The 26739-nt window shown below is 37.6% G+C and overlaps 1 protein-coding gene and 1 pseudogene across 1 annotated transcript in view; both read right to left on the minus strand.

Annotated features, from left to right (window-relative positions):
* The window catches only part of TGFBR3 (transforming growth factor beta receptor 3), a 173460-nt gene that overhangs the window by 110033 nt on the left and 36688 nt on the right, over positions 1-26739 (minus strand). The window lies entirely within an intron of this gene.
* Positions 23689-23807, minus strand: LOC118606608 (annotated as a pseudogene).

A 26739-nucleotide genomic window follows, 5' to 3' on the forward strand; every position in this document is an offset into this window, starting at 1 on the left:
GGGGGCATGTTCCAGAAGCCACTACCAGGCAGAACAAGAAAAGAGTCCTTATATTACAGACATGGGCATATAGGAGGAGCACTGAACCAGGAGGTGTGAGAGTTGCATTTTAAATTCAGATCTGCCTTGTCCTAGTTGTTTGTGTTTTATATTTAAGCTTTCCATAATCTCCCTCTCTCTTATTTTACGACAGGCTCGACTTGTAGATCAAATGAGACATTCTACATACAAATTCTTTACAAATTTCAAATACTATTAGAGACATAAAGTTCCCTGGGGTGTTGGGGGGAGAAGAAGTAAATGAATGAAAACATCTTCTCTGATTGAAAAAAAAAAATGTTTTCTTTATGAGTTTAGAATGATTAATAAAAATATCTAAGATAAGATGTTCTTATACTACTCCCTAGCCATTACTCCCAAAAAATTATTTCTAAGAGTTCCACTGGGAAGATTTAAAATAAAAACTATGTACAGTAAAAATTCCTATTCTCTGAGCACATTCTGGAAGTACAACTCCCAAAGGTGAGAACAACCCATTTTCTGCCCCCAGGGAATTCCTGCAATCCAAAATGAGGTAATCCGGCCCTGTCTTGACTGATTTTCTTGTTGCTTATTTTTGATCTGTAAAATAGTATACCTGTTCCTGTCCTTCTGACAAGATCTAAAAGAAGCTGAGAATGATGGGGACACTGGCTACAGTATTCATTTATGGGGAGATTAGAATTTATGGGATGTTGTTGACTAAATGGCTCAGCGCAAAGACCAAAAAAAAAAAAAAATCTGCAGATTTAAAGGATGAAGGAAAATGGAATCTGTGTTCTCCTACCGTGTGAGTTGGAGACACACAAAACAGTAAAAGTATACCTCTTTATTAAGAGGAAAATACTTAATTGATCAAAATATTATACACAATTTAGGCACATAACCAATAAAAAATTTAATTCCTACACATGGCTGAGTGAGCCTTGTAGGTCTGAAAAGCTGTCCCTGGTTAACCCTGATGGATGGCATCACCAAACTTGTTCATTCTCAGACCTCAATTATATCTAAAATAGTCACTAAACGAATTTCCTCTTTTTTACCTCTACCAAGCTGGTTATCTGATGACAAAGAAAAAGAAAAAGATGGGAGAAACAGAGGCAAGGGCATGCAGAGAAACACAGAGGTATATAACACACTGCATAGGGCATTCTCTTGGAGGGGTGAGTCCTTGGTTAAAGCTGGGGTGTGGGGTCTGGATAAGTGAAAAGACAAGAAGCTGTAAGTGCAGGGATGGTCTAGAAGAGCGGAAGGGGGAAACCACAACTGCTGGGGAGTTGAATCATAGCCTGTAACCATTGGTTCTGATTATAGATCGGAGACAAGAGATTGAAAAAGGAAAATCTACCAACTTTTGGGTTGCCCATGCAAAATACTACTAATTACAGCCATGTGTACTAACTGGGCCATGAACTGAAATACGTTTAAGACTTTTATACATAATCAGGGCATTTAAAATTGGGTTGTTAAAGGAATGAAGGAAATGCTCAACATAAATGCCAAATTTACCAAACAGCCATGAATATATCAAATCCCATTACAATACTACACCCTATTCTTTCCTCTTCAAGTGAGCTAGCTTGCTGGTCAGGTTCTTCCATCGAGAGGGAAAAAGAGATGACAGTTTGTAGAGAAATCTATGAATGACTAGTGTGTTCTTACTCCTTTCACCATAAAGGTAAAAGGCCGAGGAGAACCTATGGAGCTGGTATTTCCAGGGCTCACAGCAGTTATGGGCCACTCGAGCAGCACCACTGACAGGACTCAGTGTGGACTGGGGAACACTGGGCCATGGTAAGACAGAAGGACTATGCCCAGCTAAGTTGCTCTGGCCCCAAACCACATCTTTGTACCTGATTAAATTCACAGACTCCATAAATCTGTTATGCCTATTATACTTTGCCATTATAGCCAATATCAGCTTTTAGTTACAAACCTATTATTTCATTTATTTAGGCATGTCTTTGCACAGTGCCTGGCATGTAGCACGTATTCACAAACACTTGCTGAGTGATAAATGCCTCAAACAACCAAAACCCTAATTCTCTAGGGACCATGGAGCCAGTCCCCTAGGTTTATATCTCAGCCCTGCCGCACTGTAGCTCTGTAACCTGGGGCAGTAGTTATTTAACTGCTCTGTGTCTCTGATTCTTCATCTATACAATGGAGATATGATAGTATCTGACCCATAAGACTATCCATAGGATTAACTCATTTTAATTATCTTATAACTATTATTATTACCATCTCTGCAACTATGGAATGTGTTCTGAAAAAAAAAAAAGATATTTTTTAACCTATCTCAACTTCCTTTCACATTAGAAATCAAAATATTAGAGCTTAAAAAGGTATCTTGGTTCCATGTAGTTCAATGCCCTCCCTTCACTCAGCATGTTTCAGAGACCTCTATAAACTTGCTAAAAAGGCCTTCTCTTCCAATTCTTCCTAGTTTTCAGACAAGTTCTGCTATGGCATCCAGTCCTAGAGGAGCCAACTTAATGTACTAAGACAGGTCTGACCAGGGTCCCCAGTTTTCATGGGCGCTACTAGAAAATTGCTGATCTAGCTAAAATGTCATGCTATATATTCCTTTATGATTTATATACTCAACTACTTCTAGAAAGGAGGTTGAAGGCTCATAATAAAAAATAAACAAAAAACAGGCCCAGAAAACCCACTTCAGCTGCCAATCAATTAGAAAGTGGCTATGGCAAAAAAAATCTACTAAAGAATATAGCTAAAGGAATTTACTTCATTTGAGTACCCTTAGTCCTGAGCTTCCTAGCAGACAAGATAAAAGAGAAAATGTGATGTTTACAAGATCTCATAAAAAGGAAACAAATTGGCTCTTTGGATAAGAAAAAAAAAAAATTTTAAGTCTGAATTTAAGAGGCCTATAATAATACAAGGATCAGTGACTTCAAGAGTTATTTTATGAAAAGCATAGGTACATAACTTTTCTTATATGCCCTCATTAAAAATAGAGAGAATATAGTCTACAGTGAATTTCATTCAGGATTCCAAGCAATTCTCTGATATGCACCAAAACTCCTTTTCTAGAAATGGAAGAATTTTTTTATTATTATTACTTTTTAAACAAATAATTTGCCTTAATGTAGGTATGATAGCAAAAAACAAAGTGGTATTAGTTTGCTGAAGGCATCTGGGGGATTTTGTGATCCTGATTGTTAAAAACAAGCCATCCAATAAATGAAAAGTTTTGAATTTTGCTCGACTGGGTCAATAAGCAACTTTTGAAAGGATAAAATCTAAATAGAGGTTATCAGTTTAATAAAAGGCTAGAAAGAGGGGTTTGATTCAATTAAATTGTATTTAAGCTAAAGATACATATAAAATAAATTAATGTACTGTTGTTTAATAGACTCTCTCAAAAAATTTAAAACTGGGATAAATGAGATACCTGTTTCGAAAAACATCTACTGAGCATGCTCATGACAAAACTTCCCACACAGTAAAGTACTGTGAAACGCACATCTGTACCTGACAAAGCCACCTTTCAAAACAGATGTGTCATATGATGTTTCAAAGCTCAACTTTTTTTTAAGTTCGTCACATTCAATCAAAGCAATTTCTGTTTTTCTGAAATTTGTGTGTTACATTGGAGAAAGCTTTTCTTCGGTGTTTTTCCACTCCAGATCAACTAGCTCCTCTCTTTTCCTACCAAGTGAACCTTCAGAAACCACTCTGCCAGGGGGAATTCACCTTTTCTCACATGGATACAAATTTTAATATTTTCAAATAGTCAATTTGAAAATAAAATCCAATTTCACTTGCATGCCAATTTCTAGAATAAAAAGGGCTTTATTTCAAGCTTTGTACAGAAAATTGTATCAAAGCTGCACTAATCCATTATTTATAGTAATAATTAACTCCTCTCAGTATTTTATATCATATCCCCTTCTTCCTAGCTTACTTCATCTGGCCTGAAGAACCACCTTACAATAAACGCCTCATTTATTCGGCATTGACTGATAATAAGATATCCTATATAAGCAGATCTTCTAAATAAATAAGGCTTTAGTCTTTTCAACAAAGAAAGTAACTTTAGTCTTTTTAAGAGAAATTTACCTAAAACATACTACATACATGATTACTTCTTGGCCATCTTAAATATTTTAAGCACCCAACATATCACTTATTAAATTTTTTGAGGACCTAGGGCCATCATTATGAATATTAATTACAGATTATTAAACTTGGCATTTCAGTTTTTATCTCTATAACAGATGGTCTCATTTTTCTATGTTTTACAGTTCTTCCTGTACTTTCTCTAGTTCTGTTTTTCTCAGCTCTGGATACAGGCCTGTGTCTCTGCTTCAAGCCCATCACGTGCCATCTTTTACCTTCAATTCTAAGTTAACAAGCTCGATGAGGACCTTCCTGCCTACAGAGTAATCTATATAAACTTTTGATGGCTACCTTTCTTGTAACTCACCAAAATTGTGGCTAATATTAGCAACACTGTCCATACTAGTCTAATTTGAATGACAAGCCATTAAAGAAAGTGAAGCTTATATACTGCTTAAGGTGCATAAGGTGAACTATTGGGAATTCAGTGAACACAAAAATTGTGCTAAAAGCTCTACTCTCCTGTCGCCCTAGGGCTTCGAGCGTTTTAGAAAGTTCTTCTTTCTAAGAAGAGGAGAAAGGAAATATATGACTAGGTCATTATATCTAGATCTATATATCTAAATATAGAAAAAAGGCCTCATGGTGTCTCCCCCTCTTTTTTTTATTTTTCAGGATAAAGAGATATTTAACCTGCCCATCGCAAATTAATTACAGTTTGGCATCATCTGCACCTTCTTCCACTGTAGTTCCTCAATGGAACTTGTAATCACCATTCCTTCCTGTCTTCACTCTCCCATCAGCGCTAGCAGACACCGTCATGGAAACCAGTGGTCCCTGTTTTGGGTCAGTACAAATGATCTGCTGTGTCCAACATAGTGCAGGACAGGGTGCAGGCTGGACAGTGCCATTTCACAAAGAAAGCATTCAATAAGGCCACTCAAAAAGCTCTTCTACCACACAACGATAACATCTACAGCTTTCTAAAATCAAGTCATGACATGGGAGTCTTCCCTGCCTTCTCGTGTTTATACGTCGTACCAGCTAGACTACATTCTGCAAATCGTGATTATGTAAAGAAAGGCACATCATGAGGACTGTTGCAGTTTCACAGAGTCAGGGAGGCTCGGTTTTTAAAGCTCTTTTCTAAAATAAAACAATTTCTTTACCCCAGAGATAACTCATAATTTATCCTTGATTTCAACCTTTTTTACTGTAAAAAGTATAGGAAGTTGCATGGAAACAATGACTGGAAGTGCACTTTTTTATCAAATAAGAACAGGAAACTTTCAGTAGTTTATGGTAAAACTATGTACTTGAGCCAAAGATAAAAATTAAACTATGCTCGTTGAATTCCTAACTTTTCACCCTCTCCCATACGAAATATACAAGATTATGCAGAAATGACATCCATGAAACAAATCTCAAAACTAAGAAAAAAATTAACATTTACAGGCTTCAAAAATATATTTCCCCCAAATTACTTAATGAGCTTCTTCAAACAGGCCTACACCTACTTATTCTATTATTGTATGGCCAAAATGAGTAATAATAAAACTTTGGAATATTAAGGACAATAAGTGAGGAAATTCCAGAAATTATAAAAACTATTTCAGGGAGCCAAAAGAAAACTCTATTTATTTTTCTATCCTAATGCATAGGAATGAACAAACTAGCAAATAAAATAGGCACTCACAAAAATACACACATATCTGGCTACAGTTCTATAACATAAAGTCCTCCAAATTTACCACCTCCTCCATGCTAGAGAAATGGTTTCCTCAACCCCCAGCACCGCTCCCCAACTCTAAAAACTTCTATACCATGACCAAGTTTAAAATAGCTATTTCTGAACCCACAACATCTAACACATCAACTGACACACCATAGGGGCTCCATGTATGTTACAGAAAGGAAAAGCTCATTCCATTCAGTTTAGTCTTAGTCCAGCCCTATCTAGGCTAGAGCTCCAAATCCTAATAATATATCACTTCCTTGAGCCTGTTTTCTCATCTTTAAAATGGAGATAGTACATGTTCTACCTAATGCCCAGGATTGTTAGAAAGATGAATGAGATCATGCATTTGAAAATTTTTTTTATTAAATTGGGAAGTTCCAAATAAATATGAAGGTATTACCAGTAAATATATGAAAAAAACAACAGAAAAGAACCTCATTGCTCCTCACCACCCAACCCGCCCCCTCCAAAAAAGAATCTCACCACTTATAATACAGACCCTAGGAACATAAAGGGAAGAAGGGTAAACCTGGAATTTTAAGACCTGGGTTCTAGTCTCAGATCTGCCACAATCTACTTGACCTGGGCCACCTCATTTGGTTTCTTCACCAATAAACTGGGCTAATACTACCTATCTAAAGTAATGGGTAGCAAAGTATTCTATAACAGAGATCCTCAACCCCTGGGTCGTGGACCAGTACAACAGGAGGTGAGCAGTAGGCCAGCGAGCGAAGCTTCACCTACGTTTGTAGCCACTCCCCAGTGCTAGCATCACCGCCTCAGCTCCACCTCAAATCATCAGGCATTAGATTCTCAAAGGAGCACCAGTCCCTGGTGCCAAAAATGTTGGGGACCACTGCTGTATAATCTTAAAAGTGAGATACCTATAGAAAAAATTAATGAATTGGATTTGTCTAACAAAAAGTTTGGACTTTGTGCCATAAAATCAACTGAAAAGGAAAGAAGCTGGCTATGATCAGACCCTTCTTAAACCCCTTAAGGAAAAAGACAAGCAAGGACAGAATGGAGACGCCTCCACAGTGGGAACTAGCATATTAATTATGCAAAGAAATGCAGCGTTAGAAATTAGAATTTATAGCAAATAACTGTGGATTAGAATCCCTTTGAGTCCACTTAAACTTGTGAATTAAAATACCAGGTCGGATTTTTCCCATTTCTGGTTAAGACAAAGGCAGGCAAACCCTAATTCTGCATGTGGATGGATGCCCAGCATTCCAGAATAAACAGCAGCTCATGCAGAAAGCAATAGAAGGAGAGTAAGAGGAGAAAATAGATCAACAAACTACAACAGATTGGTCGCTTAGTAATTAAAAAGAAAAAAAGAAAAGAAAATAACCTATCTCAAAGTTCAACTCAAGGCTGAATTCCTATCAGAAAACTACTGGAGGCCAAAACCTACATCTGCATAATACTTTAAATCTGAGGCTGGTCTTTGAGAAAACATTTGACAAAGATTATCAAAACATCAATTTTTCTTTCTTTCTACTCATTTTTCTCAATTATTTTTCATGCCTAACCCTTGAGCTTCACTTACCGCTCCTGTTTTCTCAACTGCAATTAGCCAATACATATAAATTTGGACTAAATGGACTCTGTATAACATATTCTTTTATATCTATTTTTTTTTTATCAGTCAGTATTTCACTTTTGTAATTGAGTGAACAGCAAACAAACATACAATTAACAGCCAACAACATGGACTGCGGCACAACAGTGGTGCTGAAATCACTTCTGACAGTGATTACGTAGTGCAGATTCTTCCTGGACTCCTAAATGTTCACTTAAATTGAGCACACCACCTGTTTCAGTTGTGTGGTCTCTTCATCTTTCGGGACTGTATTTTGAAAATCACATTAGGATTGTGGTTCGGTCCCATCTACTGGCCTCGACTGAAAGTATAGATTCACGTGATAAGTGTTAACATTCAAGTGTAACTTTAACCTAGTGGGAACACATCAAAAGCAAAATGAAGCATTAAGAAATTTAATGACATGCATTCTTTTATATCCCTTTACGCAGTCAGGATATCAAATACTTACTTTACTTTTTTCCCCGTAAACTAATACAGGATTTTAACTATATAAGGATATGACTATTTTCGATTACTTCCATATAAAGGATATTCTTATTAAAGAAAACATCCTCATGTCGCCACACATGAATTCATCTAATCCCTAAGTACCTTATCATTTATCATTTCTGCAACTATACAGTTGACAGAACCAAACTGTGGCCCTAAGGAGTGAGAATTACTAGCCTCACCAAGAACTCAAGAACCCAGTACGCAATGAGAACTCTAGTTATATATTTGCTTTAAAATAAGAACAATAAGTTTTAACTCTACCTTAGGCTTTGGATTCTACCTCTGGCCTGGTTGTGTGTGTGTGTTGGGGGGGGGGGGTACCACAAGGCCTAACTCCAGTTATGCAAATCCGTAGCCATCTGACAATATTTTTACAAGCATCATAAAGAAAATGTTTTTCAAAAGGCATAAGAATTGCACTTTCCAAAGTCATTTGACAAACTCTAGAATGGGATTGCAGGTATTAGCACAGTGTAATAAACGAGATGTAATCCCCTCTTCATGACAAGGTCACTTGCAAAAGAACACTCTGACCTTGGCAAGGTTCTCAAAGGTTTAGACGAATAGGAATTGTAGGAAGTGGTTTTTTGTTTGTTTGTTTTCAAATATTGCCTGTTTTAAATCACTCGCTTGATTTTTAAGCCGGAAAGTACACAAATATCTAAATTACTATAGTCACCTTACTCCCGCTGCTTTTAACTACCCATAATGCAACCCCTGTGGACACCAATCTTAAACTGCCTGGCCTTGCCAGGACAAATGTTGACCCATGTATTCCAGCAAGGCCATGAATATTCTGAAGGTCAAACAAAATACGGATTATTTCCCATCAGAAAGGAAGTCTGTGCTTTCTGGAAGGTGGCCCCAGCTCAGCCTTGACTTGGTACTCTATGAAGCAAGTAAATCAAGAACTGGAAACAGCCTTCAGCTTTAATCAGTACTTTCTGAAGGATGCTACTGATAACAAGGAAAAAATGTGAAAGTACTTTATGTTCACATCTCCTCTGTCTTGGCTTTTCTCCTCTTACAGATGCATATACAGATATTTGAACTAATACTTCATTAAGTAAGCTTTCAACTAAACTACAATATATAAATTTGGATTCCTACACCATTCATGAAAAAGTCATGACATCATTTAGGTTTTTTCTTTTCCTATTTACCAAACAAGTTTCCACAAATCCTTCTTATAGCTAAAAGTATTAATAAAAGATGGGAAAATAAGAAAGGTAGGGCGGAGCTGGGAGAGAAAGCTTTCTGATGTCTACTTTTCACAAAGGGCTAAAAACGTAATTGTTTTCAACCACTAAGGCATAAGACCAATGCAATTTGCATGCCTACACTACAAACATAATTCTTTCTTTCTTTCTATGGCACGCTGAAACAAAAAGGAAATCTCAACTATCTTTTTTTGCAGATGAGGAAACTGAGGCCCAGAGAAATTAAGGGACAGTTTAGCTTGGTGATCGGCACCTACCACAACAGAGCCCCACTTTCTTCCGGGGCCTCGTTGTCTAGAAAGGCCTCATGCTTCCCCAGCTCCGGCACCTAATCTTCACTCCCTGTCTGTAACGTGCTGAAAGCCCACCCAGACTTTAAAGCCCACCTCGATGGGCTTCACTGCCTCTACAGCTACACAAAAACTTGCCCTTTCCTCTGAATTCCTGCAGCAGGCAGGTTCCTCTCTCATGGGCACACATCATAGCACCAAGTTGCAAAGACGAGTGTTGTCTTCTTGACCTCCCCCAGCACCTAAGCATTATTAAAGTCAGAGAGAAGTGTTTTCTTATAAATCTTCCACAGCACCTAGATAGGGACTCATACATAAATATTTGTTAAAGAGAATTTAAGCATTCAAAAATATTTGTTAAATGGAATTATTTGATTGACATTTCTAAGATTCCACAGCAAGTGGGCAGCAGAAGCAAAAATAAAATCTGTGCTTCACGATGACCATGTACAACTTGTACCGCAGAGCCACAAAAATCCATGACCGTATTGGCATTTGTGTGTACACACACGCGGGTCCTCACAACCAAGCAAAGAACGTGAGATTTTTCACCATGAACTCAATTTTGATGTTTTTATAAGAGTCCCCACAGCCCTAGCTGCTATTTTATATTTTCACTCTTCACTGTGAAAACTTTTTAACTGGATCATTTTCTCCTTTTTCCCTTGAACTTTTTTTTTTTTTTTTAAAGAAAAGTTTAGGACAGCAGGAAAACTGCTGAGCTGAGACACAAAGAAAAGCTGACTCTGCACATGCCTCATTGTTTGCTATTTTCATTCCAGCACAGTTGTGGCTGAGAACCAGCATTTAAGATTCCCGGTAGACCTGTGTCCCTGGTGTTTCAAAACATTGCACTTTATATACTACTCAGAGAGGTGTGAGTCAATCGAGTATGTTCCCTCATATATATCATGTATCTTTAGGGAAGTAACCAAAATATGTGTTTGGGGAGAGGAGGAGAAAAAAGGGACCAAGGGAGTATTCAGAGATGTAATTACACATACACAAGTGGGACCTTTTATGTGTGTGTTTTGGAGGTGGGAGGTTTAATGTAAACATTAACTACATTTGTGCTTTTGACTTTTATATACATACTGCATCACCGCACACTTGAGTACGCATCTGTTAAAAATGCTGACACATTAATTATAAGAATGCCATTTACTCTTATTATGGGTTTGTGATCTGTTGTTTTCAGAGTTTCTTAGCTTTCTTTCTCAAATACATTTGATAACTTATTTTTACATTTTTTTTTTTTTATTATTTTACTGCCAACGAGATCCTCCTACGATCCACGGACATAGGTCAATTTGCCAGGGAGCAGAAGTGATTCCTCTTTCCAAACTACTAAAATTCTGCCTCTGGGGAAAAGGCTCACACCTACTTCAGGGGACCTACAAACAAAGGGTCCAGGAAGAGCTCAAACAACCCTTAAGTCTCAGCCATCATCTAATTCCACTGTCCCTGTAAAAGGAACCACTTCTTAAAGAGCCATTCCACAGGCTGAAAATAAAACAACCCTTTGATACATATCGAAATTAAAACTCAAAGGAAGTGGAGATAATTCATCCACTGAGGGGCCATTCTCCTGTTGGGAGCGGACCTCCAGGAATAGGGTGCATCTCAACATAGAGCCTTTCCTGGCAGTGATTTATTTTTCTTAGTGTGATACATATAAATCCACAGCTTACAACAGCAGGACATTGTAGTCAGGGCACCAAGGACTCTTGGTGTTGCCACTATCACAGCCCCTGAAGTCATGAATCACACCTCCAAGCCTGATGACAGGGGTCGAGGCTTCACCAACCCTCCCAATTTGAAGATGCCCACTCTTCCTTTCTCCACTCATGCTATGATTCCATTATTTCAAATACATTTACCTTCTATAATCTTTCTCTTTGAAGTATTTAAGAAGAGAATGGACTACCTTCAGAACAACAGGAAAAGAGACACCGACTTGGTAATCAAAAGACAAGGGTTCAAATTTTAAATTGACTTCTTAGAAGCCATGTTGCTTTATGCAAGTCAGAATTTTTCTGAGTCTTGGTTTCAGAGAAATGGTGAATAGTAGTATATTTTAACAGTCATAAAACTGTCAAAAGATTTAAATAAGATAATATGTAAGAAAGTACCTAGCATATATTAAGTACTTACTAATCTTTTACCTCTAGAGCAATCATAATGCTCAATAAACACTTTTCAGAGGATGTGACTGTTTAATAATACAGACCCATAGGAACATTTTGAACCTTTTGCAGTCTTCTCAGCTAGGTTTGGGTAGCAACTGAAGCATCCAACATCTCTGTAAAGGTATGAACGCTGTAACTGTAATTATACCATATTGTAATTGGTGCAATTATAAATACACCAACTGTATTACATCATAACTTTACAACATAACTGTAGAGGTATTACAGTGTTACACACATAGGTGTTAACTGCCATAGTATTTACAATAGGGAAATACAAGAAATAACCTAAACATTCATGAGGGTACATCTGTACCATGAAATATATATGCCGCAGTTAAAACAGTACCATTTGTACTAACAGAAAAATCTTAATGACATGTCGTAAACCTTTTTTTCAAAATGCAGAATATGAAAGAATAATACAATTTCTTAACTCCTCTAAAACTATGTGTATCTGTTCACACATATGCATATAAGTGCATAGAAAAAGGATTGACTACATAATTCTAACTATAAATAGTACTTACCTAAGGTGAATCAGAAAGATGGATGGGAACTGTGACTTCGCTCCCTGCTTTCTACAATATTCAACTCTTTACCATGCAAAGGTTTTTTAAGTATTACTTGTATAATGAAAACAGTTTTATTTGTATAATTAAAAACTAAAAATATATGCCCTACTTTATCATATGAATAATTCTGATAAAGCCGGTCTTATTTTGGAACAGCACCTGGTTCAAAAATAACCAACCCAGTATGACAACAGCTTCTCCTCTCCTGGAGAGCTCTGGCCCAACTTCCTCTGCAAACCCAGGGTCCTGCCTGATGTGGCAGTGAAGATACCCGGATTTGACTCTTGGCTCTGCTATGTACCATCTGAGATTTTGCTTCAGTTTTCTCATTTGTAAAACAGGGTTATCATGGGGATTGTATGCCACATACTACATGCTCAATCAATGGCAGCTTTTATTATTACCATTATTTACCAGGCAACAATCTGAGTCTCAAGATCAATTCTCATCTGTCAAATGATGGCCTATCATTTGATTATTTGAAAGCTTCCATTTCTAACAATCTATGCACATGTGCAATAGGAGGAAAGTGAACAAACATGCTGAATAGTACAGCCAGGTGGTTGGGACTAGAGAGATCAGACAATCTCCTAGACAAGGACTTAGCAATGGGGTGACAGGTGTGACTGTTAGTACATCACGGAGGAAGAGGAAAGGAGTGTTAGAAAAGCCTTTTTTTTCTCCAGTCTAGAAAACTAGAATTTGGAGAAATAATAGATTGACAGACAGACAAACATAGTATTCATATTCCTCTACTGCCAAATAGAAAACAACTTCAGTATCCCCTAGTGCCTGCTGTAGGCTGGGAATAACAAGGCATCACAAAACACGTGGATTTTAGTGTGTGCCCTTCCCAAACAGAGCCTTCATTTTCCAGCCTCCTCAATCTTTTGGGACAGATGTTTGAGTCAAATCCCTTTAGAATCAATGTACAATAGTATGTCTACAGCCTAAATCTATCGTTGGGGGCTCAGCTGAAATCTCACCTCACTATTAACCTTCCCAAATCCTCTACACCCTCCAGTAAACCCATCTCTCTCTGAATTCCCACAGACTTTGTTCTTCAACTCTGTTGATTTATACTTTATATTACACTTACTTGCATGCCTGCTTTTTACCTCCCTTACAGGACCATAAATTCTTTTATCAGCCAAATAATATCCAATTCAGTCACCCATTCGCAAACATTTATTAAGCACCTACCTAGAACGTAAGGACCACCCAACAACATTGGGATACAGAAATAACAATGCATTCTCCATCTTCAAGGAGCTCACAGTCTAATTGGAAAGATAAGCAAGTGAACAATTTTAATAACCAAGGTGCTATGGGGGCATGGAACCTCTCTAATCCACCTCACAGAAGGAAAAGATGAAAGGGTCAAAAAAGCCTTCCCGGGTAGGCAGTGTCTGAGGTAGTTCTAAAGAATTAATTGAAGTTACCAAGCAAAAGTGAAAGGAAAGGATAAATCTGTATTAAAATCAATATAGGTACATTTAATATAGGAAAACAGGACGCCAGTTTCTTATAAAGTTAAACATATATTTATAGCTGAATATTGGACTCCTACGTATTCACCTCCCCCTCAAAAAAATGAGAACATATGTCACTTAAAAAGATATATTTACAAATGTTTATTACCATTCTTTCACAATATTCAAAGGAAACAACCCAAATGTCCATCAACAGGGCTGAAAAAACAAATTGGATATCCATACAATGGACATACTCAGAGTCAAAAGGGAATAAATTACTGACACAGGCAAAACGACCTGGTTGTTGACTCTCAAAAACATCCTGCTGAACAAAAGGAGCCAGACACAAAAGAGTACATGAAATTCCGGAATAGGCAAAACTAATCTAATAGTGACAGAAAGCAGATTACTAAGCACCTGGGACCAGGAACACTGACTACAAAGGGGCACAAAAGAATTTGGAGGGAGGTGATAGAAAAATGTGTACATCTTTATCTTGATTACAATAGTGATTATATATATATATGTATGTATGTATATATACATATATACACACACACACATACACACACACACATATATATATATCGATCAAAATTCATCAGACTATACCCTTAAAATGTGTGCAGTTCAATCTATGTAAACTGTATTTCAATAAAACTGATTTTAAAAGAAAAAAAAACATATAGTACAACCTTTAAGAACACAGTCTGGTACCAGACTGACAGCTCTATGATTTACTGGTTGCGTTAAGAGTTAACCAGTAATATAATTAGTATTAATATGCATATTTTAAGCAGAGGAAAGAGCACAAGCAGGAACCTAGAGGTAAGAAACAACATGATAGTGTGGAGACTACAAAATAATTTAGTGTTTTTGAAACATAAATTAAGAGGAAAGCTTCTGAGGCATCCAATTAAACATTTTTTTTTTAACTGATGCACTCACAATGAGAAACCACATGATATGTACTAGGAAGGCTCTAATAAAAAAAAAAAAAACAGACAACAAGGGTTGGCAAGAAGGTAGAGAATTTAGAACCATCATAACTGCAGAGGTTATGCTTTGAGTGTATAATGGTACAACCACCTTGGAAAATAGTTTAGCTGTTCCTCAAAAGGTTAGACATAGAATTACTACATAATCCAGCTATTCTACTCTTAGTTATATATTCCCAAGAGAAAAAAAACATGCCCACACACAAACGTGTGCACAAATGTTCACAGCAGCATTATTTACATTATTTATAATAGCCCAAAACTGGTAACGCAAATGTCCATCAATTGATAATGGATTAATAAAATGTAGTATATACATACTACGGGATATTATTTAGTCATAAAAATAAATGAAGTAGTGATACATACTACAACATGGACAAACACTGAAAATATTATGCTAAGTAAGAGAAGCCAGGCACAAAAGGTCACATATTGTATGTTTCCATTTATATGAGATGTCCAGGATAGGCAAATTCACAGGAACAAAAAGTAGACTAGTAGTTGGCAGGGTCTGGGGGGAGGGAAGAATGGGCAGTTACTGCTAATGGATATGGAGTTTCTTTTTGGGTTGATGAAAATGTTCTAAAATTGATTGCAGCGGTGGTTACGCAAATATGTGAACATACTAAAAACCATTAAATGAATGAATTATATGGTATTTGACTTATATCTCAATAAAGCTGTTATAAAATATTTAATGAACAATTGGATATCATTGGTCCACTTATTTTAAGGAATGTTTGATAAAAGTTAAACACAAAGAAATTTGTTTCATTCACTTCGTTCAAACCCATATTAAGTCCCTACAATGTGCTAGGTATGGTGGCCACAAATATTAAGTAATACAGAGCTAGCCTTAAAATGTTGTACTCTAGGAGTGAGGAGAGTGTTGGGTACACAGTGCAGCACCGCATTTGCAGACAATTCTTATACAGTAAGGTCTGCTCACATTTACAATGGCCAGAGGTCCCTCTGGTGAGCAATGTGATTGATTTTCAGCAGAGCTGTCTAAACCAATCATAGCAACTCCTTTACTCTTTGCCAGTGACTGCTTCAAGGATGGGCGGGGCTAAGTCAACTTAGCCAATGAATGCAAAGAAAGGCGTGCTGTTAGTTTGGGGAAAAGGGCTCTCTCACTCTTAAGAAAGCTGAAGGCAGTTATCAATCTTCCTGGAACTATGAACATGCCCACAGCCCTAAGACATAATGAAGGTCATTCCTAAAACCACTAGCAGACCCATCTTCAGTCAAGATGACAATATGGCCAGTAAAGTGGAGAGACAAAACAACCTAAGAACTGAATGAAATTAGTTCAAGTTTCCATTTTCTCCATTCTACCATTAAGTTTAAAAAAACTTGTGATGATGTCAGCTGATACTTTCTCTTCCTTCACTGGTCAGGAAGCATCTACAGAGCAGAGACTAAAAGCTAAATCTTTGTTTCATTTCCTCCCTCAGAGACTAGCACTTCATCAACCATTGCAAGTCACATGTTTTGAAAGAATAGAAAACAATGAACAGAGCTGTTGGTCTGCTTCTTGTTACACTCAGCCGTAAATATTTTTAAAAGCAAAATTTAACAGAAAAAAAATGTTACCTAAATAAAAAATCTTCCCCATTAAAACAGATATAGTTCCCTTTATTGATTCAAGCAAGGACCACTGAGGGAAGATTTCTGTCCCTTCCCCTCTACCACTTCCTGTGGTGCCAATGTGGAAAAGGTACTACATGCTTCTAGGAAGGTAAGCTGCTTGGGGCAAGAAACCTACAGGTGAAACGTAAAGTGCTGGGCAAACGGCTGGCATTTGATGTTAAGCACCATAGCAACAATCATAACAACAGAACTGGTAGGGCGTGTATGGACTGGCGATTACAACGTGGAATGGTACTGGTTTCTATTCTCAGCATGTGTCAGTGACTTACTGACAAGATAATTAAACATAAAAAGGGTCCATTATCAGTGGTAACTGAGACAAAGTCCCTAGGCTAGAAGGAATAAAAAAAACTCCAGCAATAATCCCCAAACCTCCTATTTGTCAATAGTTTCAATTTCCTTATCCAAACCTTTCCTAAAACTGCTATTACCAAAGTAAACTAATTTACGTTGACTTCTACTTCCTTTCCCTGGTTGAAGACACCAAAGGATGAGCAGGCAGAGACACAAAAGATCCCAATTATCCTCCCCTTCTTAAGGCTTCTTTGTATGCCTGCTGCATAAGATCATTCATTAATTAAGAGTAATGAATGTAGGGACACCATAGGCAGATAAATGTTTATTAAATGACAACAGAAAACTAGGAGAGAATATCTGAGTGTTAGACAGAGAGGAACAAAGCCTTTACCCTTCCAGTTTTACTTTTTGGCCAACCTGTTAACAATAATAATGGTACATGTCATCAAAAAGCTGAAAAGAGTTGGTTTTTTAGCTAAGGCTGCTGTTATTCACTGCTTACTGAATGAATAAATCTATTCAGTTTCTCTGACCCCTGTCCAGAATGCAAGTGAGTTATGGCCGGTACAGGCACTGACTCTCAGCTAACTTATTAACCTCACTGGCTAACTGTGAATAGATGTTAGAGAAACCAGTTCATTGCCAGACTGTCCAGAACATGGCTTCATCTAGTCCAGGGTACTGGCTTTTCAGTTCACCCTGAGGTCTGCTTTTCAAAGCCTGACAGCACCAGCACGGGGCAAATTCTAATTATCCCTTCCCTAAAAGAACATGACAGTTACAGATTAAACCTGGAAAAGTTTACTTCTTCTCCTGATGACAACTACTCAGAGTGAAGCATGGGATTCTCCTATACCAATATTCACACCCATGATGAACTCTCAAATATAATCAATGAACCCAATCAGTATTTTAGCTTCATTACCAACCAGCTAGAGGAAGAAGAGTATGTCAAATGGCAAACTCACATTTCACACCGGTATCTCAGCTAAGACAGGATGGAAACATCAAATCCATAGCCCAATGTACAAACATTCAGCACTGAGATGAATGGAAACCAACAGGATACTTGTGGCTATACTTTCACTTAAACCCTCAGGTAAAGGAAAACTACTGCTGGTTTGGTTTGGTTTGGTTTATCAACAGGACAGTTCATACGGAATTATTTATGAACAAACGGTAGCAGTCACTGAGTAATTTCATGGGCCTAAGTATGCAAAGAAGAGCAAGTGAGCTTAGCTTCACTCCCTTCTCACAGCGAAGGGTCCCTCTGGATGGGTCACCTTCAGAAGAGGCGGCAGCTTTTCAAACTCCAGGACATACTGCTGAAGTGAAGGAGAAAAGCGCTGCTGGGGCAGAGGCAGATCTGAATTTTTACAGGAAGGAACTCTGGTGTAAGCTCCTGTTCTTCTCACTGCCAGTAGCAACTCCATCCCAGGTTCTTGTTCCCCTTTATCCTCCAATTCCTTGATATCTGATCAGATCAAGAAAAGCAGGGGGGAGGCCTCAAGGCCTCCTCAATGCAATGAATGAGTGTTTTAAACTTTAAAGCTAAAGCTGATATGAAGGAGTCCCTCTTTCTTAGAATACATCATGTTCCTGAGCATCTCTGTTTTGTTCGCAACTCCACTCTCGACCTCTCCAACCGGGATACCCAAGCCACAGACCAAGCACACTCACAGTGACAAGGTGTGGAGTGGGGAAGGGAGCTCTGGAACAGCATCAGAAGCCACATGTACTGGCTCTGGCCCTGCTAAACCAGTTGAGTAACCTTTAGCCTTGGCGTATGCATCTTTAAAATAGAGGAGTGTGGTTTGATGATTTCTATGAGGCCTTCTAGCTCCAAAATTCTAACAGCATTCAATGTAGACTATGGTTTTATCTATGTGTGTACCCAGTGAAGTACCTAAGTGAGGGTAAAGGACACATGTGCCGGAAGAGTCCATCCACGGAGTCATAAAACCTAAGAATGCTAGAAGCACCCAGAACACAGTCCCCTCAAAGTTCTCAGTTTCAAAGTGTGCTCAAACGTGTCCTGGGGCTCACTGTTTCCCATGGGGAGTTATAACGAACAGGGGTGCTTTGGACACAAAGGACCATCACTGTGAAAGTGAGGACTCTAAAGAGGACAAGCTCCAAACTCAGTTTCCAGACACAAGTCCATTCTTAAGGTGCAGATGCAAAAAATAGCTTTGCACTTTACATACAAGCAGAACCTAAAATAAGATATTCAAAATGTCAGATCCTTGGTACTGAACACAGCTTCTTTCTAAACCCACAGCTCGAGTCCAGGCCTGCGCTCAAAACACCACCCATACAAGTACCAGGATCTTTGGCTCCCTCTTTCTCTGACATAACTAAGATAACCTCACCCAGGCATAGCTCTGCTTGGTAAAGGAGGATACTTGGGCAATTAGGCCACAAGACGTGTCCCCTAAGGGCAGAACACTCCCCTGGCTACTTTTGTTTGGTGTGTCTTTGTTTTGGTTTAGCCTTGGCAATCTGGCAGGCAGCATATTTCCAGGGGGAGCTCTGTCCATGGTGTGAATGCTATGGGCTTGAGGGCCTCGTTCATGTCCATAAACAGAGCCCAGTTACCACAGTGACTGGTGCGAGGAGCAGCTGTTCAACAGCAGAGGTCACCCAGAGCTTTCTTTGGGTTCTATGGTCTGGGGCTATAGGGTCCTATGCACAGGGGTCAACGGGAGCTGCAGTTGTGATGGCCAGTACTTCATACAGGAGCCCAGGCCCTGAAGAGTCACTGCCAAGCAAGCTACTAAATATAAATGTGATTGCAGGGAGCTCCCAGACCCACCTGACAGATGTCAGCCTAGGGGTACAGGAAGAGTAAAGGGCATAAGGAATGACAACTTCCTTCCTGCAGCTTCTATAGTCCCCAGAGTGTGAGGGGGGCAGGATCGGAGTTCAGAGCAAAGGGAAGGATCTGGAAAAGTAAATGTGGAGTTGGACCTGTGACCCTTCTGAATCACATGTGCCAATCAGATGCTTTCTACCTTCCCCACAGAGGTGGGACACCGTTCTCTCCATCCCCACAGCAGGAAACACATCATACTTCCCACCTGGCACATACAGGTGAAAAAAACAAAAACAAAAACTTCTGGACTGGAGTCCCAAAGGTCTTTCTAAGTTATAAACCATCAGTTGTCTTTCCACCTTCCCAAGATAACCCTGTCCAAGGGCCCCTAAATCTGCTTGACCAGTAATACGAGTAGAGCAGGTGTAAGGCATAACTTGTGTCTGAAAACAACACGTATGTCCCTGCCCATGTCCTTGGTAGGATCATTTGCTAAGGTCAGTAATAGTTGTCTTTTACTATGCAAAAGGAGCTTTTGTACTCAAGGTAGCTGCTTTTGGATAAAAAAAAAAGAAAGAGAGAGACAAAAAAACAAAACAGCTATAAAATGAGACGACTCTGTAAGGCAGGTCCCTTTGGACTTTACGAAACCGAGTCACCGTGGTTGGGGCTCAAAGAAATTACAGAATAGAACTGAACATAAAACTCACTGAATATCTTTCAGAGCCATTTCCATGTCAAAAACATGGAAGTAATAAACATTCTTTGGTCCCAGTGCCAGTTCCAGAGACAAGTGGTCATTTCAAACTTAAGCAAAATGAAAGCGTATCTTTCCCATAAATATGCATCTGTCTTTATCAACCACAAGCCAATTAGACCCCTACAAGGAAGAGAAAATGGGATGAAAGTTCCCTAATTCGTCAATGTAGCTCAAAGGTAAGCCTGACGATTTGGATCAAACATGCTTTGCAAACAGGACCCAAATGTTTTATACATAGGATGTTTTTGTGTTAGTCTCACCACTGTAGTTTATTACAGGCCAGAGGAAACCTAAACAGTCAAGAAATTTGTCCTTAGGCAAATAATTGAATAATTTAGACTTCAAAGACTCCATGGTAACCTCTGTTTACACAAAGTAATGTGTTTCCTTTGCCTGTTGAACATCAAAATAACTTCACAATTAATAATCTCTATTTAAAAACAAAAACAAAAACTCAAAGCCTGGTAAATATAATGGCCAATATATTTTAAGGGAAAAAAAAGGCATGTTCAAAATCAGCTTCATTCTCTGCAGAGACAAAATGATAATTAAGACAACATACATAGAATCTGATTAATGTAAACAATTAAAAAAAAAACTTTTCCCCCTCAGAACTGTAATTTTTATTTATTTTTTTCAACTTGCCTATGAACACTGTGACTATAAGAAGAGAAGAGTAGTTTTTTACCCCCTTACTTAGAAATTCAACAAAGTTCAAATTCCAAGTAAAGGTATAGCTTAGAAAATTCAAAGTTATTTTATTTTCTAACTAGTCCATACTGAAATGGCTTTGCCTCAGAGTGTGTCTAGTTTGTGATAAATAGAGCACCCTAGAAAGTAATCCACACCTCACACAGGGAAATGTAAATGAAGTATGGCAAGTGGCCTAGAACGGGAAAGAACTTCGCAAATTCTGAGGTCATCATAGAGACAAATAATATTCCTCTGAATTGGTATAGGGATTTTAAATTTGCAAAGTTCCTTTATCTATTTTCCAGTGTATTACCCTCAAAATAACCACATTTGACAATAATAATATTCTCTATGGATGTTTACTATGTGCCAGGCTCTATTCCAAGCACTTGCCTTATATTTACTTATTTTTGCCTCAAAACAACCTTGAGATATACTACAATTGTCTACATTTTATAGATGAAAAAACTGAGGTAGAATGATGGTAAGTAACTCACTCGAAGTCTGGGAAGTTACTGACTTCATAAGTTACTGTCTTACTGACTTAGTCAAATGACTAAGTGGAAGCTGGCCTGCAGGTGGCACCTGGACTAGAAGGCCTTCTGGTTCCCAAATCAAAGAATGTTTCTTCCTAGAGAAAATGCTGGATCAAGATATCCCAAGGAATATGCCAATGAGTTCTGACCTAAATATATGTCCTCATTCTATGGAAAACTCAACTACTGGAACATGGATGAAAGATTCACACATCAAAGAAAAAAGGAGTCTCGAATTTCCTTAATTAACTGTTCTAAATTCTCAGCTGTCATTTTAATTTTTCATCTATTTTCTACCAACTTAGATAGTCTGTGCAAACTGTGTAAGAACATTTTTAAAAGACTTCAGAAAAATGAGTTATTTGGACATTCTATGTTGGAATTCTCATACAATTTTTTCCTGCATTGTAATAATTCGATGGCCTTTTACGATTCATGTTTCTGGCAAACTTTTCATTAGCACTCACATATAACATCACCCAGGTTATAGGTTGAAGCTGCTATCCAGCTGGGCTGATTTAAAACCCCAATTCTGAAAAAAATAAAAAAATAAAAATAAAACCCCAGTTCTGATAGCATGGTATACACCATGCTTTTGACAAAATTAGAAACCTCTCCTTCCTTTCTAGAAAATCTTTACATAACTAAACAGAGAAGTTTTTTCTTTTTCAGAATGTTTGAAAGTTATAAATAATATATAATTGTTCTGAGATCTCATTTCCTTTTCTCTGACAGGTTCTTCTTCAGCTCAGGCCCAAAGAATGGGCCACGACCTACAGGTAAAAGTGACAATTATTTCCCTGCACTAAATTGAAAACATAGTTACTTTTGTGTGTTCAGTCTTTAATTCCATCAATTAAATATTGATCACCTACTATAACCCAAGTTCCTGTGGCTGCTAGAGACACAGCAGTGAACAAGGTAAGCAGTTTCTCCTCTGCTTTCACGGAGCTTCCATTCTATGTAAAAGGAAAAAGAGAGAGTAAAAAATATGGGAGGTCACATTTTTAAAACACAAAGAAGCTCCACCTCCAGGAAAGGACATGCACAACAATGTGTGGGGGTGTTTTGTAAGGGCAGGTCCCAGGGACCCAGGCACTGCCTTTCCCCTCTCTGGCTCACAGTCCCACTGCAGGCTCAGTGGGACAAATTTCTATGCTGTATGTATTCCCAACTAGCTCAGGGCAACTCCATCTCCAAATATGAGCCTTATTTCTTTTACCAACAGGGAGCAAAGTCCTTTGAGCTCCTCAACTTTGACATATACCGTCTGGTCACTTTTAGACCCTTAATTGTCCAGAATCTATTTACTTCACAGACACCATTCAGAAGGGTCATGTATTAGCCAAATTCTATGCAGCTCTACAAGGCAGAACTAAGTGCTGGGAGTACACTAGGTGCTAGGTGCAGCCAGGTGGACTGCACAACACAAGGAAGAATTTTCCAAAAGTCAGAGCTATTTTAAATTCAAGCAAGGCTGGGGGATCAGTCAACAGGATATTAGAAAGGTGATTTATGTATCAGGCCAAGTTAGACTAGATCATCTCCAAGGATACTTAAAATACCAACATACCACAAATCTAGAACTCCGGCAGTGTGCCTTATGAATGCAAAATCTTCTCAGATGTAACTTATTTTAAAACATCACTTGAGGATAATGTTGCTAATGAGATAAAAATTCAGATGTTGAGAAGAAATAAGTAATCTAAAATATACCACGTTAACTAGGCAATAATTTTAATAGCACACAAATGCTAATAGCTGCAGCTCAGCAGTATTTAGTAAGTGCCAGGCAGGGTCTGAGCACTTAAAGCATGGTATCTCATTAAATCTTCAAGACAACCTAGTGAGATGGGTACGATTATTCACTGTGCTTTATAGATGAGGACCCTGAAGCAAACAGGTTGCACAGCTGCTGAGTGGCAGACCTGGGATTTGCACTCAGGCAGCTGGCTCTCAAGTCTGTGCTCTGAAGTACCAGCCTCTCTGAAACTGTCTTGTTGGGAGTTGGGGAGTATTTTTCTCATATATTGGGTTACATAAATATCCTAAAATAGCTAACTACTGCTTAAACCTTAACCTCTGAAATTTGATGAGTGAAACTTTATATTTTTATTCTTTTATTTTTTAGGCAAGGCAAACCTTGGTTGACCTCAACAGATTGCAAGGACCTTGTCGGCTTAACATTACAATCCCTTTTTTCTTTATTTTTTACGCCTATAGCACCTGGTCTTCCTAGGTGGTCTCCCATCCAAGTACTAACCAGGCCTGACCCTGCTTAGCTTCCGAGATCAGACGGGATAGGGCTTGTTCAGGGTGGCATGGCTGTAGATGAAACTTTTTCAGTATAAGATAATCACGAATTTTTTTCTAGTTACAATACATGCTAAATTTACTTTACTGTAATTTATAAAATCGTATAAGTGTTCAGAAAGTTAGTTCAGGTTCCAAATCTTATTTCCAAATAGTAGCTAAACCCTAGAAGAATCTGGCTCAAAATCAATTACAAAATTTTCCTATGACAGTATAACAAACACACACTGCATTAGATATTTATATTTCTGCTAAATATCAGAGATGCCCAAATTGGTGATTATGACAGAGCTGGCCTTCAACTGTGGCAGTTTCCATTACAAAATCTTCTTTACAGGAATGCAGAATCCTGTTTAAAAATTGATTTAGACTGATACTTAACATGACAATATACTACTGGCTTCACCTTCCCTTTTGTTTCCTCATTTTTTCCCTCATTAAAGCCATCAAGTCTCCTTCCATATAAACTAAAAATCATAGACAATAGATAGACTAGTGGTTAACAGAGGGTTGGGGGAGCAGGGAGGGAGGAGGCTGATGGGTAAAAGGGGTCAAATATGTAATGACAGAAAGAAATCTAACTATGGGTGGTGAATACACAATGCAATATATATATATATATATATAATGTCTTACTACTAAATTGTACACCTGAGACTTACTGGATTTTGTTAATCAATGTCAACATAATAAAAATAAATAAATTTTTAAAAACCTAAAAAAGATAAAGGTTAGTTCTTAATACAATCCATCTGGAATTTTTTTAAAGTCTATGTTTGTAAATATTAATGATGTCTAAAGAGTCTTAAATTTTTTAAAAACCAAGTATTAAAATAACTAATTAGCTTCATGGAGATTATAAGTATATAATGGATATTATAACCTAAGTCTGCTTCAGTATGGACATCAGTGGTATATTAAAAACCATAACAAAAATGATTTACATAAATATTTATAAATATTCACACAAAAGAAGTTTACACACACACACACACAAAGAGAACATAAGAGCAGAAAGTTCCAGGAAATCGTGCACTTTTTAACTTATGAAAATTATAACAGAAAAATTCTAGAAAATCCTGCACTTCTTAATTTATGATATACATAAACCAACAAGAATATTTAGCAAGAATTAAAAATCTTTCTTTTATTCACTATAGTAAAATCCAATCACAGTTAAAACTAGTTTTTTGAAGGGATAGTGAAAGAAATAATTTTACAGGCCCAGAAAGTCAGAACAAGGCTCAAATCCCAGCCTCACAAATACTATCATGTCATATCCTCTAGATATGATCCTCTTCATCATTAACCTTACAAATATCACACTCTAGGAATCACCTATATTGCTCCATAATGCTCATGCTGCCTAGATGGCATCTTTGACAGCACCAGTGATTTGGAATCATAGCATTTGGGAGCTGAAAAAAAACTTGAAAATCCTCAGGCCAATCTCTCTCACTTTCCAGGTGAGAAAACTTGATACTAAGATGCTGAGGGACAGGGACAAAACTTATAGTGAAGTCCTTCATTGAATCTTCATTTGGGCCAGAAGACAAGCTTCACCCTAGATTCTGAGATAACTCTTCTTTCATTCAGAAGCAGTTATTCTGAAACTTTTTAATCTTAGGATCCCTTTATGCTTTAAAATTACCGAGGACTCCAAAGAGATTCTGTATGAATGAATTATATCTATCAACATTTACTGCAATAGAAATAAAAATTGAGATATTTAAAAAGTATATATTCTTACATTTAAAACCAACAATAATAAACCCAAGCAAGTTAACAAAAAATATTTTCTGGAAAAAAAAATTTATAGTGAGAATAGTGACATTGTTTTACATTTTTGCAAATCTCTTCATTTTCTGACTTAAGAGAAGACAAAAACTGGTTTTCAGATCTACTGCATTCAATTTATTGTGATACATTATTTTGGTTGAAAGATATGAACGAATCTGGTTTACCACAAATATGCAGTTAAAAAGGGGAGAAAAATCTTAACAGTTTTTCATATATTTGTGGCTCTTTCTTCCTTTATATTATACCTAAATTCATTTGACAGTCATTTCTTAAAGGTCAGTTGCAACGTGGGATCTGAATCACATATGAACTTTCCATACCTCATTACATGAAAATCCATTGCTCCCTCTAAAATACTGAGAAAATTACAAAGGGAACAGTAGTAACTTTATAGCAGAGAATTCAGGCAGACATCACCTTAACCAACTGATAAAGGTTAACATTATCAGTAATAATACATATAAACACAATGTAATCCCGCTTTGAGGCCCTGAGAAGGGCACACTTACCTCTGTGGTATCCTTCCCAATAATGCACACGTTCAATGCAATCATGAGAGAACATCAGAAATATCCAAATCTAGGGACATTTTCAAAACGACTGACCAGTACTCTTATAAAGTGCCCAAGTTACTGAAAGACAGAACTGTCACAGATTGGAGACCAGAAGACATGACAGTTAAATGCAGTGTGAGACTGGGAATTGAGTCCTGTAACAGAAGAAGAACCTTAGTGGAAAAATTGGTGAAATCCAAATAAATTCTACACTTTAATTAATAATAATGTACCAAGATAAATGTCTTAGTTTTGACATGTTCTATGGGCACATAAGATGTTATCATAAGGTGATGCTGGATGAAGGCTATATGGGAACTCTCTGTGTTGTTTATGCAACTCTTCCATAAGTCTAAAATTATCTCAAAATATAGTTTTTAAAAATCAATTGCTCTTTCTTGTGCTATCAAGCTGTGAGATCTTTTACCCACACATAATTTTGTAACATCACATATTGGTCATCTGGAATATAATGGTTCACTGAGTTATGCAAATATTCCAAATGTTGACATATTTCTTACATGATTTCAAAAGAAATCACATTTGTTAATATGTTCATTGATCTCATCAGAAAAGTATTTAATTATTGAGAAACTGC

The sequence above is a fragment of the Rousettus aegyptiacus genome, unplaced genomic scaffold, assembly GCF_014176215.1.
Source record: "Rousettus aegyptiacus isolate mRouAeg1 unplaced genomic scaffold, mRouAeg1.p scaffold_m13_p_1, whole genome shotgun sequence".
Lineage (NCBI taxonomy): Eukaryota > Metazoa > Chordata > Mammalia > Chiroptera > Pteropodidae > Rousettus > Rousettus aegyptiacus.